The 13,869-nt window shown below is 42.2% G+C and overlaps 1 long non-coding RNA gene across 1 annotated transcript; it reads left to right on the forward strand.

Annotated features, from left to right (window-relative positions):
• Positions 1–4,253: 4,253 nt before the first annotated feature.
• On the forward strand, positions 4,254–11,184 carry LOC140730085 (uncharacterized). Its single transcript, XR_012099509.1, has 3 exons — positions 4,254–4,392; positions 10,216–10,351; positions 10,559–11,184. It is a non-coding gene; the product is annotated as an uncharacterized lncRNA (long non-coding RNA).
• Positions 11,185–13,869: the final 2,685 nt, after the last annotated feature.

A 13,869-nucleotide genomic window follows, 5' to 3' on the forward strand; every position in this document is an offset into this window, starting at 1 on the left:
ATTGCGCATGCGGGATAGATCTTGGAACCTAGGGGCGGGTCCTCAGCACTCACAGGCTTGCTCATCAGCTTCATGGCTGAACACACCTCACCCCCTGCTAAATCATTACCAAGAAGGACGTCCACACCGTCTCTCGGTAATTCTGACCGCACCCCTACTTCAACTGGTCCAGATACCAGGTCACAATTTATAATGATCCCATGCAAAGGCACAGCTTCTGTCCCTTTTCCTATGCCTCTTAAAACTACCTCTCCAAAATCTAGTACCTTACTGAGAATCAATGACTGCTCAGCTCCAGTATCTCTCCAGATCCGCACTGGAACTGGGGTTTCTCCCTCTTTCACAGACACGGTCCCTTCTGAAATAAATTTCTCACGCCCCTCTCATATTTTATCTACCTGGGGCTTTCTTGTCGATTTGCTGATCGACACAATACACCCTGTAGGGACTGCTGTGTTCCCTTTTCCTGTCTCCTTCCTCGGAGCAAAGCACTTAGATGCAATGTGACCAGCCTTTCCACAATTAAAACAGGTCAAGCCAGGAACCCACCTGCCAGCCTGCCTGCCTTCCTCCTTACTTTTACCACTAGCTCCTGGCTTAATTTCTACCTCAGCCGGCGGGCTTTCTCTACCATTCCTACAGTCTTTCTGGTAACTCTTATTCGAGGAAAACTTTGTCTTGTGGGTTAGGGCATATTCATCTGCGATCCTGGCAAATTCTGATATAGACTTATTCGGCTTCTCGTTCAAATACGTCCGGATATCATCCGGAACACAACCTTTAAATTCCTCAATCAGAATTAACTCTCTGAAACGCCGGAAATCCTCTTCCACCCTTTCTGCCGCACACCAACGATCCAAGAGCACACCCTTCTCATAGGCAAACTCTGCATATGTCTGATTCCACACTTTCTTTAAATCTCTGAACTTTTGTCTATATGCTTCAGGGATTAACTCATAGGTCCGAAGGATAGTCTGTTTTACTTCCTCATAATTCTCAGACTCCTCCACAGACAACGCCGCATATGCCCGTTGTGCCTTCCCTTTTAACACACTTTGTAACAACGCCACCCACTGATCTCTGGGTCACTTCTGATTCACTGCCACCTTTTCAAAATGCAAGAAATAACTATCAACATCTGTCTCCTCAAACGGAGGTACTAACCTAAACTCCCTACCAACATTAAACCTCTCCTCTCGGTCTGCCCCTGGGACTCTTCCCTGTTGCTTTAACTTCTCCATGTTCAGCTCATGCTGCCTCTGTTTCTCCTTTTCCTTTTCAGCTCTTTCCTTCTCCCTTTCCTCTGCTTCCAGCTGTTGTAACCTACGTTCATGTTCCTTCTCCTTTTCGGCTCTTTCCTTCTTCTTTTCCTCTGCTTCCAGCTGTTTTAACCTAAATTCATGCTCCCTCTGTTTCTCTTTCTCCTGTACCTGGAGCTCATACTCCCTTTTCTTCTGTTCCAACCTTAATTTTTCCAACTCTAACTGAGCCGTCCCAATAGCTGGTACCTTTTCAGGGATATGTTCCAATACCTCAGCCAAAAACACATCCTTCTTAATATAATACTGAGTTACGGCCCTCCGCATCTCCCACTTTTTCATTGACGACCTCACCTCTGTGAGATTTAGTCCTTTCGCAATATTTACCAAGTCCGTCTTTGTGGCCTACTCTAGCGCCTTCAAAGTCGGGTTTTGTATAAGTTCATCTACATCCATCTTTGCTGGTTTCCCGTCTGGTTACCCACGCAACCAGATCAAAGTCTGGACTTAAAGCCCGATTCACTGGCCCTCCAATTTGGTATCAAATCTCGAGACGAGGCCCCAATTTGTTACAAACCCTGTAACTGGGTGTCTTACCAGCAAAGATAGAAGCGTCCGTTGGAGTCTGGTGATACTATTTTCAACAGTATTTATTAGTAAAAATACACAAGAATAATATCAATGCAAATATACAGATAATATACGTCATCAATACTAAACCTAAAAGTGTGGGTATAATAATAATCAATAAGAAATAAGCTCTATCGTCGTCTAGGGGATAATAAATTGTCAGATGGAAATATAAATTTCAGTTCAGTTCATGCAGGCTGCAGTAGTTGTTGGCCGCTGTGTTGCAATTGTTGGAGAGAGAGAGAGAGAGAGAGAGAGAGAGAGAGAGAGAGAACAGTAACAGCTATTGACTTGCCAACTTTCCTTTATGATTTTGATCCGTCGATGCGTTGTTGCTGTGGCCATTCACTTATGACCCCTCCGTCCTTTAGCTAGACTGTTCTTCCGTGGTGGACTCGTCACCCAGGCAAGGGTGGACACACACACAAGCCCCCACCAGTCTTGCCACAAAACACTGTGAGTTAAAATTTACCGACCCTTCGTTCGGTCTCCGGTGTCCCATCCTGTCTCGTGGGGGTTTCTGATGCTCACTAGCGTTTCTCCTGGTGCGTCTGAGGGGTGTTCCCCAGACCTCACTTTTATCCCCACTCACGGGGTCTCAGGTGTCAATCAGGTTGAGATGATGTAACCCATCAAACCAGCCCACTCTGATTGCCCCCTGAAGGGTTTCAATGAATAGAACAGTACCAAGTACACAATCCTTCTCCAAAAGACAATAGCAGTAATCAATGGTTCCGCTCTCCTTTTGTTAGCTGGAGACATTCCACCTTAGCTGTGCCTCTCTCTCATTAACTTTCATGAGCTGTTATCAATAACAACTGCCCTGGCAGAGTCCCTTTTGTCTCTCTTACTTCCTTGATAACAGCATCGAAATAGTAGCGATTTGCGATTCTCCAAAAGTGGGGGGGGGGGGGGGATTGGCGATTCTGTACCCTTCTGCCCATCAGAGCTGTTCATCATTCGTAACAGCACTCCCTCAAGAAGGCAACATCAATCATCAGAGTTCTCCAACATCACCGTTAACATCAGGCAGGAGTTCAGAGTTGAAGTTCCATGCCACCAACTACTTCCTTTCAAACATTCTGTTCTTGAACCAACTTGCAAAACCTAAATCACTAACTCAGTATCTACTGCTAATAAATGAATGGTGGCAGAGCTTATTCAGGGGCTTGTTTGTAAAGAGGGAGGATTCAATGATTTGTCACACTTGAGTCACCTGGCACATTCTTTTGTCTGTTTGCTGTCAGATTTCATTTGCTATTGTTCATTGTGTTAGTATCTCATTTCATCATTTGAGTACACCAGATTTTTACTTAATGCTATTAAGATAACTTTAATCTTTCAACACCCTGTTCAGGGAATTGAAATTAAGACATTCTGTGTCAGAGACATCCACTGCTGTAGGGTAATGTAATTGATGGAAACGTACTTAATTCACAGCCACCGACATTGAATTAGGGTTCACCTTAAGAGGCTGGTCTGACGTGATGACGTAATTAAGTAAAATACTGTGTTTTGGGTTCAGTTTTTTTAGAGTACAATAAATGAGTTGTTACTGTTTTTCCTAAACATAAAACGCCCTCGCCATTTTTATTTGTAAAGACCTATAGTGCAAGAGACGGGAGGAAATTGTGGAGAGCAGTCACATCTCCAAGGAAAATAGTTTGCCAATAAACATATTTGTCCACCTCCTGGTGAACTCCTCACTGTAAGTGTATAGTGCGATCTGTTTGTTTAAGATTGGCTGATCCGTTGTTTGTGATTACATCCGATTGGTTGACTGCAGCCCACAGTCAACATAATGGCTGCGCACAGCATCAGTTCCATTCTGATTCTATCTCATATCAACCTGAGCAACATTCTAACAGAGGATCTTCTGATCTACAGGTTCTTCCCAGGGCTGTACGCAGTGACACACATCGACTGCTGCTGAAACATTACCAGCTCTGTGAAAGACACTTTGATTCATGCTGAGAAATGCACTTAAGGTCCGTTCAGTCACCACAAAGACTCTGTGGGGAACTCCACTGTCAAGGGGCCTGCTGACACTGAACATTGAAGAGCTGGATCTCGTAACACTGCCTTTCAATCATTTCACAGGAGGAACCACGAGCAGTGTTTGCACATTGCAAGAGGGTGTGTTGAAATGATGATACTGTAGCGGTGTGCTACACGCAGCGCTGAAATAACGACACGTAGTCGATGAGCTGCAGTTGCAAAAGAGATTTATTCGAACTTCGCGGCCTCGCTTTAAGGCCTTCCTGATCCCACCCTCCCCAGGCGGGAATGCTGTAGGGGGCGCATATTCACAGTCCCGTCCTGCGCGCGGGCTTTTCCCCTTGCTGGTGAAGCAGGCTTGGCGCCCTTTTTGGGACCGGCCTCAATGCCGGCGCGCGCCGATTTGTGAACTGGTTCGAGTGCGCTGGGAAGCGGGTCGCCACAATACAACGAATGTCGAGAAAAGAAGCGCATTGATTGTATTTACTGTTACGTTAAGAATAAGGTATGCTTCTGAAATTTTTAAAAAATCATAGTGGGGTAGATTGTTCTTGACGAGGCAGTCACTCCCATTGTTCACATTTACCTATGGTGAATGTATGGTTCCCAATGTCCTCGAGACCTTGCTGGTTCACATTGATATCAAGCCCGTTCCGTGAAAGAGGAGCAGGTAACGCTGACTGACTTCACCGTCTGTGGCAGCCCTGATGGTCTCTGACAGCTGGCACTATTGGAAGACCCTTCCCATTTTCCTAAGTATCACTCTTGATCAGACACATTGAGAAATAGTGAAAGCACATAAAAAATTTGTAAACATTTAAAAATAATTTTGACATCATTAACAGAAATAGACTATTTTAAAAACGCATTCAACTTTTCGTAATTTAATTTTTTAGTGATGTTCATCAAACAAACATTTCCATAAGATGTATTTCAGACATTGTACATATATGTCATTTAATCATATATATCACAAAATCTCCACAAAGTATTTATCTGAGGTATACACTTATAGAAAAGAGTGGAAAGAAAAAACAAACAAAAGGAAAGAACTATGTACAAGTAGGGAGTGATCTTTTTTTTTACAACAGATTCATTGATTTGTGAGAATAAAATCAGGCCTATGAGGCATTTTTCCCAGTATGAATCAAATTGTTCCAGCTTATGATTAACAGATGCTGTTATCTTCTCCATTTTGTAAATGTCCATTGTAATTTCCATCTATGTATTTAAAGTTGGGCTCTCCTGTGATAACCATTTCCTAGTAAGAGTCTTTTTACCAGCCACCAACAGTACATTCATTAAATATTTATCTCTTTTCAACCATTCTTGAGGTATATATCCAAAATATATGGTCTTACTCTCTAAGGGTATTTCACATTTTAAAATTAATTACAAATAATCAGTGAATATCAAGTGAAATAAGGAAAGTGAGCAGCAGCTTACCAGCACCTTCTCAGGGAAAACGAAGGATAGGCAATAAATGGTGGCTATTCCAGTGACACCTACAACACATAAACTCATTCTTACAAAATGACTCTTGTGGAATCCTCATATGAGGTCAAGTTAAAATTAACCACTACACAAAACCCAGCTCTCAAATAGTTCTATTATTATCTACAGTGAATGTTGAAAATCAGAACGAAAAGCGCAAGGTACCAGAAACGCTCGGCATGTTTCTGGAAAGAAACACGAAGTTCACGTTTCGGCTCAATGAAAATTCATAGACATGAAATGTCTCTCGTCCCAGGCATTTTAGATTTTGATTTAAATAATATCTATCCATGTCCCAATGAACAATTCATCCACCATTCCTACCTTTCCTAACCTGTACTAACTTCAAATGAAGCAATACCTCAGTATTTTAATTCTTGTCCCCCTTTTTTATTAATTTTTTTACCCATTTCTACAGTACAACCACAAAAAAATTAACAAAATGGAGATTAATACAGTGCAAAACAAACATATCTAATATAAAATTCATAATAAGGAAAAAGCACGCAAAATAAGATCATATAAATTTAGTATCTGGTCCCCCTTTTCAAACTACTTTCAGGTCCCATCCCATCCTGTTCTCTGCGCTCTCCTCCGGCCTCCCAAAGCTCTGAAGTATGCATGTCATTCTACTTCTGTCCTTATAATTTAATCTTTGGACACTTCCTGTTATGTCTTCAACTGTTAAGGGATTAAGTTCTTAAATTTTCTACTTAAACTTCTCTGTTCCATACTGCTTCCCTTCTTCTGGAAATACAGCTCAACCATCTGCATGGAATCAGCACGTCCAGTGAAGCCAAACAACACTGAACCACTATACACATATGCTGTCATCTCCTTTGAGACTTCCATGAACAGAATTTTGTTTTTGTTCATTTCCACGCCTTGTGCACTTCGGCCAGCAACCTTGCCATTTCTTTAGCAGTTTTGTCCGTTTCTTTTTTACGAGGCCGAGTTGCCAGCTCGACGCTCAACCCAGCACGGATGGAAAGCATGCAAGGAGCCGGCCGGATTCGAACCCAGCGCCACTCACCTCAAAGTCTGGTGTGGCTGCAGCTGCATCACCGGCAGCACTGACAGGCATGTAATAGAGTTCTAGTCCAAAGAAAATGATGTAGAACAGTTTCTAGAGCTATGAGGGGTTTAAAGTTTTACAGCACAGGAAGAGGCCCTTTGGCTCAAATGGTCCATATGATCCATCCATGCTTGTCCAATTTGCCAGCGTTCGGCCCATGACCTTCTAAACCTTTCCTATCTATACACTGCCCAACTAAAATTTAACAGTTGTTATTGTGTCTGCCTCAACCACTTCCCTCTGGCCTGTCATTCCACACGTGAAAAGTTTTCCCTCAAGTTCCGGCAAAATATTTCCCTTCACACTTTAAAGCTATACCCTCTAGTTCTTGATTCCCCACCCTCGGGGGAAAAGACCATGTGCATTCACTCTATCTCTACCCCTCATAATTTTATATACCCCTAAAAGATCACCTATCATTCTCCTATACTTCAAGGAATAAAGTCCTGGCCTCCCCAAACTCTCCTGATAATTCAGTGTCTCCAGTCCTGGCAACATCCTTGTAAATCTTTTATACACTCTTTTAATAACATCTTTCTTAAAGGAGGAGGCCACAGTACTCCAAGTGTGACCTCACCAATGCCTTGTACAACCATGCCATAACCTCCAACATCGACACTTTTTGAGTTCTGAGCAGAATGGAGGGTGTCTGAGACAAGAAGAATATATTTAAGGTGCGAGGGAGTAAGTTCAGAGGGGATTTGTTTTCGCTCAGAGACGACAGGAATTTGGAACGTGCTGGCTGGTGAAGGCAGAGGCTCTCACAACATCTAACAAACATCTAGACAAGCACTAGAATTGTCAAGGCATGGAAGGCTATGGGCTTAATGTGGGTAACTGGCATGAGTGAAGGCAGAGGCAACAACCTGCATGGATGCAGTGGACCTAACAACTCTACCATTCTAAAACAGAAGTGTATGATATTCAGAGCTACACACAAACTCACAAAGACTTACAGTACGTCGTTTGCTGCAGGAGTCCAGATTTGCAAACTTTTAAATGAAGCTGTGTGTAACATGTAAACAGATAACAGGCAAGGTCAGCGGTGAGGCGGACACATGTCATAAAAGGCTGGGGGGAGGGAGGGATGGATATGACTGCAGCCTGCATCACCATAGATAACAGACTGGAGGTGCTCTGAATTACAGGTGCAGAGAAAAAGCAATGGTTTGGACTCAGTGACGTGGATGGTAATCTGCAGGTGCAGCTGTTTCTATACACCTGCAATATCAGACGATTTGCATTTGGGAGGTGTGGTTAGAATAGCCACGGTGAGTAACGACTGTACCCATTGCAGGCAGCACACATGACAGCGACTGTGCAGCAGTCGGGTATTTCCAGTGGTAGATGGAGTGCCAATCAGAAGGGTTGTTTTGTCTTAGATGGTAATAAAATTTGTTGGGGCTGCAGTCATCCAGCCGTGGAGAGAATTCCATCTCAGTACAGATCGGTGGCTCACGTGTATAGGATTCCCAGCCTCTGAACTGCTCTTGGAACCACAGTTTTTTTTGTGTGGCCAGTCTCTAGGTCACCAGGTTTCTGTTGGATCTCTGCCTTCAGGTGCCTGTCAGTCTGCTTCTATTCCTTTGGGAAAGGGTGGCTATTCCAATCCAGGAATGACTTACCTTTGCAATAAATTTGCTCTTGATCTCCTGATCATTATCAACCAATGTGTCCTGGTTCTTCTTGTTAGAGAAGACAAGAGTATCTTCACAGGACCCTGTGATGGCAAAGTTCAGGCCAGCCATAAGTTAAGGACACTTTCCTGCTGTGGCATTCTGGGAGTTGACATGTTATCTTTGAGACAATGTGAGAAAACAGTTAGGATTGTGGGGGCTTTAGAAACATGAACTTCAAAGACACGAATGTTTTGGGAGCAGGTTGATGGAGATAATCAAGTAGATTAGGCAGTGGTCAGTCCAATTGTGATTAGTGATGTGGATTTCATTGCGATCCCTTGCTCAGCCTAACAGGATAACAGTTCTTTTTGTCCTTATCTACCACCCCATGAGCCTCCACATCCAACACGACTCTCCGCAACCACCACCACAACAGGATCCTAGCAGCAAGAACATCTTTATCTCCCCCTCACTCTCTTCATTCCACAGGGAATCTTCATGATTCCATTTGTCCCTTTACCAACTTCTAGTAACTTAACCCCCTCCACCTTCTCTCCTTATCCATTACTCACTCTGGCTTCCTTCTTCAGATTCTTCATTCTTACCTTTACCACCCATCACCTCCCAGCCTCTCACTTCACCCTCCCTCCCTCACCCGCCTACCTTCCGCCTCACCTGGTCTCATCTATCATCTTCAAGCTAGTACTCCTTCCCCTTCTCCCTCCCTCCTCCCACTGGGCAGAGTTCACAAAAGTCTGAAAGCACTCACTACCAGGCTTCGAGGTCAGCTTCTATTCTGCTGCTGGACTCTGAGACAATTGAATGGACCTTCTGATAGATAAGTTGGACTCATGACCTCACAATCCACCTTGTCATGACCTTGTGGTCTACTTGCACTGTACTTTCTCTGTAACTGTAAATAGTTTGGCTAGGCATCTTGGTCAGCGCGGAAGAGATAAGCCGAAGAGCCTGTTTCTATGTTGTATAACTCTATGACTATTAATATTTCATAATCCGTCAACATCAACTCCATGTAACCCAAGTTAATTAAATCCAAAGGTGTAACGTTAGAAAGCTCCACCTGTGGAGGGATGAAAACGAGAACTTGGAAAGAAGCAGCTATCCAAGATGGCGGCGCGACGCAGCTTGTGGTGGCCACTCCAGAACTGATTATCTGTTATTTGTGAAGCGGGGTGCCGTGCACAATCATAATTGATTGAAAACGGACGTGGAAGCACGGAGAAACATCGGGAAATTCCAGGAAGACCTTCGTTGCTGCTGCTGCCGTGAGGTCCGGGACTCTGCTGGGAAGAACAGGCCCCCAGTCCTCGGGGTCGCGTTGCCGATGGCCGTTGGTGGGGGCGTCTTAATACGCTTGGCAGAGGATGGTGCTCGGAGAAGCTGTGCCGGAGGGGATTGTCGTCGGCTCGGAGGTTCGACGGACTCGGACTCCTTTCGACGGACTCAGGTCGCTTTCGGTGTGTGCTGCGTCTGTGAGGCTGGTTTCGACGGAGCTTCCATTGTGTGCTGCGTCTGCGAGGCTGAGTCGGGCAGCGCCTTGGAAGTCCATAGCAGGGGTACTCCCTTCTGCCGCTGGCGTGGGCTGGCAAGTCTGTCGGGACACTGGGGACTTGTGGAAACTGGTGATTTCTTTTGAACTTACAGTCCTTTAACATCTTGGACTATTTTTACTGTGCCCATAGTCTGTTTTTTTTTTATCAATTATGCTATTGTTTGCACTGTTGTAACTATATGTTGTAATTATGTGGTTTTGTGCAGGTCTTGTAGCTTTAGTTTTTGGTCTTGTTTAGACGGTAGCACGATATTAATATGCAGCAGCTTCTCCGGACTCTGGATAGGGGATTGCCAAATGTTACGTGGATTTTCTGGTGTAGTCTGTTTTGTCATATGCTTTTGTGATATCATTCTGGGGGAACGTTGTCTCATTTTTTAATGGCATTGCATTTGTGGTTTCTAAATGACAATAAACTGAATCTGAATGCGAGAACGAGGCGTGGCTGATGCAGGCACGGACAAGCAACAGAAATGCTGCAAACTATTAGAAACTAACTAAAGACATAAACTGTTAAAAGTGGAATTAGTAGTTAATATCTCTACCTTACTTACTGGAAATCCTCAGGGGAGATGACATCAACAAATAAGCTACAGCTATAACAAGCACCGGCTGTAGTGAGGTGATATTGGCAGAGACGAGCATTCAAGATCTCTACCGCGTAGCCAGAACTTAGTTCTAATCAATCATACCAAGGAATTTGGTGAGTTAAAACACTTTTACTGTTCAGAGTGTATAACTTGTATGTAAAATATGTTCAGTAGTGTTGTGACTGAGAAATGTTTGGAAATGACAATGTGATTGAGTTAGTTTGAAATAGAAAATAGAGTGTGTATAAGAACTTACGGATTATAATCCTGTGTATAGAGGTCAGGTTTTATTTGAGTATGTATTTTGAATTGACTTTCAGTGGGTGACCCACCAATTCATCCAACGGACCAGGAACAAGATGGCTGGCCACCCGAGATCGAAGAACCAACGCGGGAATGAAATGTTTCATGATGTAGAGGATTCAGTACGGCTGGATGTATAAGTTTAGTCTTCATTTGAAGGATCTGAACTTGATTTTCTGGAAGAACTGATTATTTTTGCAAAGACTTTGAAAAGTGACTGAATGAGATTTACTTTATTTTAAAGTTGTGATGTTGGAGAATTTGTCGCGAAAGGAGTTAAGCTGTATATATAAATAGAAAATCTAAATTTGTGAATTTGTAGACATATTGACCTGAACTAAACTGAAGTTAACCACAATACTGAAGAACAGGAATTCAGTTAGCTTTCTAACTAACTAGTTATAAATAAAAAGGCAAATGTTAGTCTGTAAACCTTTAAGTAGGAAATAACACTAGATAAATTAGTTCAAGAAATTGGAATAATAAAGGTTAATCTAATGAATCTCACTGATTCTAACTAAAAAGGAATTTGGTTTTCATTTGTTATCTGAGATTTGAAACCTAAAACAGAACGTTGGAATTTTGAATTGTGTTTACCCTAGTAAATATTTTGCATATATTGCTTTTTTTAAATAAACAAACTTACCTCTAAAAGTGTGTGTTTTCTATTCACTGCCTCCTTCCAATACCTAGAGCTTCTGATGGCCCACTAGCGCTGGTATAGTACTATGTAATTTGATTTTCTCATAAAGAGTGTGGTGACCAGTCACACGAGATAAGATGAGCACTACATAGGTACATCTGCAGTTCTGTTTCCTGCACCAAGGTGGATGATCTCAAACCTTTCACTCCCACTCAATCAGTCTGCCTACAGACCCTTGAAAGCTCTTTACCTCCTACTCAAGAGTTACAATTCCACCTAGTTTTTGTATTATCGGCAAATTTAAGGATATGACATTTGACTTCCTTAACCAAATCATGGAAGTAGATTGTTAAATTCTGGATCCAAACACTGTCCCTGATTCAGGTAGTACAATGGGACAGTTAGCACTATTATTTTAAATAATAAAATTATTTATTTATAACTGCTATCAATAAATATTTATTTATTTACTGTTTTCACATAAATTCTGTAAGAACAAATTTTATACCATATCTCAAATTGTTGTGTAGTGATTTATTAATTCTGTAAGGGTGAATTTCTGAAACCCAAGGTATGCAGCATCCCTTCCCAACTAAACTCTGTACTTGAATGCAAAAATAGAGGAGTGAGTATTTTGTTAAGAAGTCATAAGAATGCTACATCAATGGATTCAGCTCTCCTTCCATCTGCAGTCAAAATCAAACCTCATTTCACAACACAGCTCAATTTCTCCGAATACTTACGGTAAATTATCTCTTTCAATTATTTTTCAAATACTGGTCTCTCTCATCGTTTAATTGCATATCGGGTTGTAAAGGATCTTCTTGAATTTTCATCTATTTGCCTCTGGAAGTTTAGTGGCTCCCTGGTAGAGGATGTGTTTGTAATTGGGAAGCTTCAGTTATGTGGGCAGAATGGATAGGCTAATAGGTCTTTTCCTTTTTAATACTTTACACGTGCTTAATATAGAGAACTGCCCCAAGGTGCAGATAAAAGAGAAGGGAACATTTGCAGAGCTGTATGCACCACAGACAATCAACTCCATGGTTAAAGGTCTGCAATAGGATATGAATAGAGGAGAAATGTGAGTGGGATGGAATGTAAGGCAGGAGAAGCATGCAGATGTAACGTGGCACTGGCAATTATTCACAGAGCCCTTGATGCAACAATGTAGAAAGGCGTGTATGTTTACACTCAACCTATGTGTAGAGCACATGATGGGCAGAGGGGAGTGAACTTTAACCAACACTGGAATCTATATGGCTTTGTTCTGGGTGCATTTCATGTTCTTTAAAAAAACAAAATAAATCATCTTCAATATTCAGGATTAAATCTTCTACTCATTCCAAAAGATTTAGTGGACAATAATTGGTTAAATAAACCTCATTGGAGTGTGTTTGACTCTGAAGACAATGCTAAGTTTATAAGACTGTATGAAACCAGAAAGAAGCAAATTGTGTCTCCTAATTCATGAGCAGAGCACAGTTAAAACAAGCTCAAAGTGGTCAACCAATAAGATGCAAAGATCTTGGTATGGATATGCATTCCCATACCCTCTATAAAATTTATATTGTACATAATATCCGAGAAGGTTCCACAAGGCCGTGACCAAAGCATGTGGCATGGAGAGCAGGAAGCCAGGAGACTGGGTGCGAGCCCATGATCGACTCCATCTCGCACCAATCTCATTGATCAAAGTGCTGACGAAGATTGAAATGGTCGAGGCACGAGGGACAGGGAGCGGGTGCTCAGTGCCGTCTACCAGCCTCTCGCTCACTGCTCTGGAAGGAAGGTCCTTGTGTTGAGTGACCTCCCTCTTCCTTGAGGATGGTTTAGTTGGCACGGTTTGTGGATTGTGGACTCTAATTCACTTTTATGATGTGTTCTAGTGTATGGTTCCTCCTTTTTTGTTGCTTTTTTTTGAATTAGGGTAGGGTGCAGATAACGATCACTGAACTGAACTGAAATACACTTTTTGATTTTGTGATGTATTTTCTGTGTTTTCACTCTTTTTTATTGCTGTTTGCACAATTTGTTTTATTTCTCTCGTGAGGGGGTTTAATAATTTTTCTTTTAACGAGTCCATGGTTCTTTACTGTCTGTGGGGAAGATGAATAGGGTTGTATACTGCGTACATACTTTGATAATAAATCTACTTTGAATCCTTTGAATAATACTAACAGGAAAGAAGCAGTGATTCAAACAAGTAGATCCCTGCTAGAGTTAACGTGCTTCATGTGCCTCCACACTTTCTACTTTGTTTAATCCCACTAATTTAAGAAAATGAGAACATCAAAACTGAAAGCAGAATTAGGCAGATAGCCTCTCAAACTGGTTTTGCTGTTCAAGAAGGACATGGCTGATCCTGAACCTTATATCCACTATTCAGCTCATTGCCCTTTGCCTTTGTGTTCAAAACCTAACAAGGAAAAGTATCCTCAGACTTCTGAGGGAGATAATGTTTAGAGTAAGGAAGTTTTACTAGAGTTCATTCCTAAATTACTGGTCCTCTGTCCTGAAGTGTTGCTCTGACTCTAGACTCTCCGGCTTGAGGAATAAGCCTTTCAGTTGTAAACTTTCAGAAACTCTCATGCATTCTTATTGCTGAAATAGTGGGATGGCTGTTAAGTTAGACTTAAGCAATCACTGAGTCCAGCAGCTCTGGTCATTACTGAGGACTAGAAT

This window comes from Hemitrygon akajei, chromosome 7 (assembly GCF_048418815.1).
Source record: "Hemitrygon akajei chromosome 7, sHemAka1.3, whole genome shotgun sequence".
In the NCBI taxonomy this organism is placed as follows: domain Eukaryota; kingdom Metazoa; phylum Chordata; class Chondrichthyes; order Myliobatiformes; family Dasyatidae; genus Hemitrygon; species Hemitrygon akajei.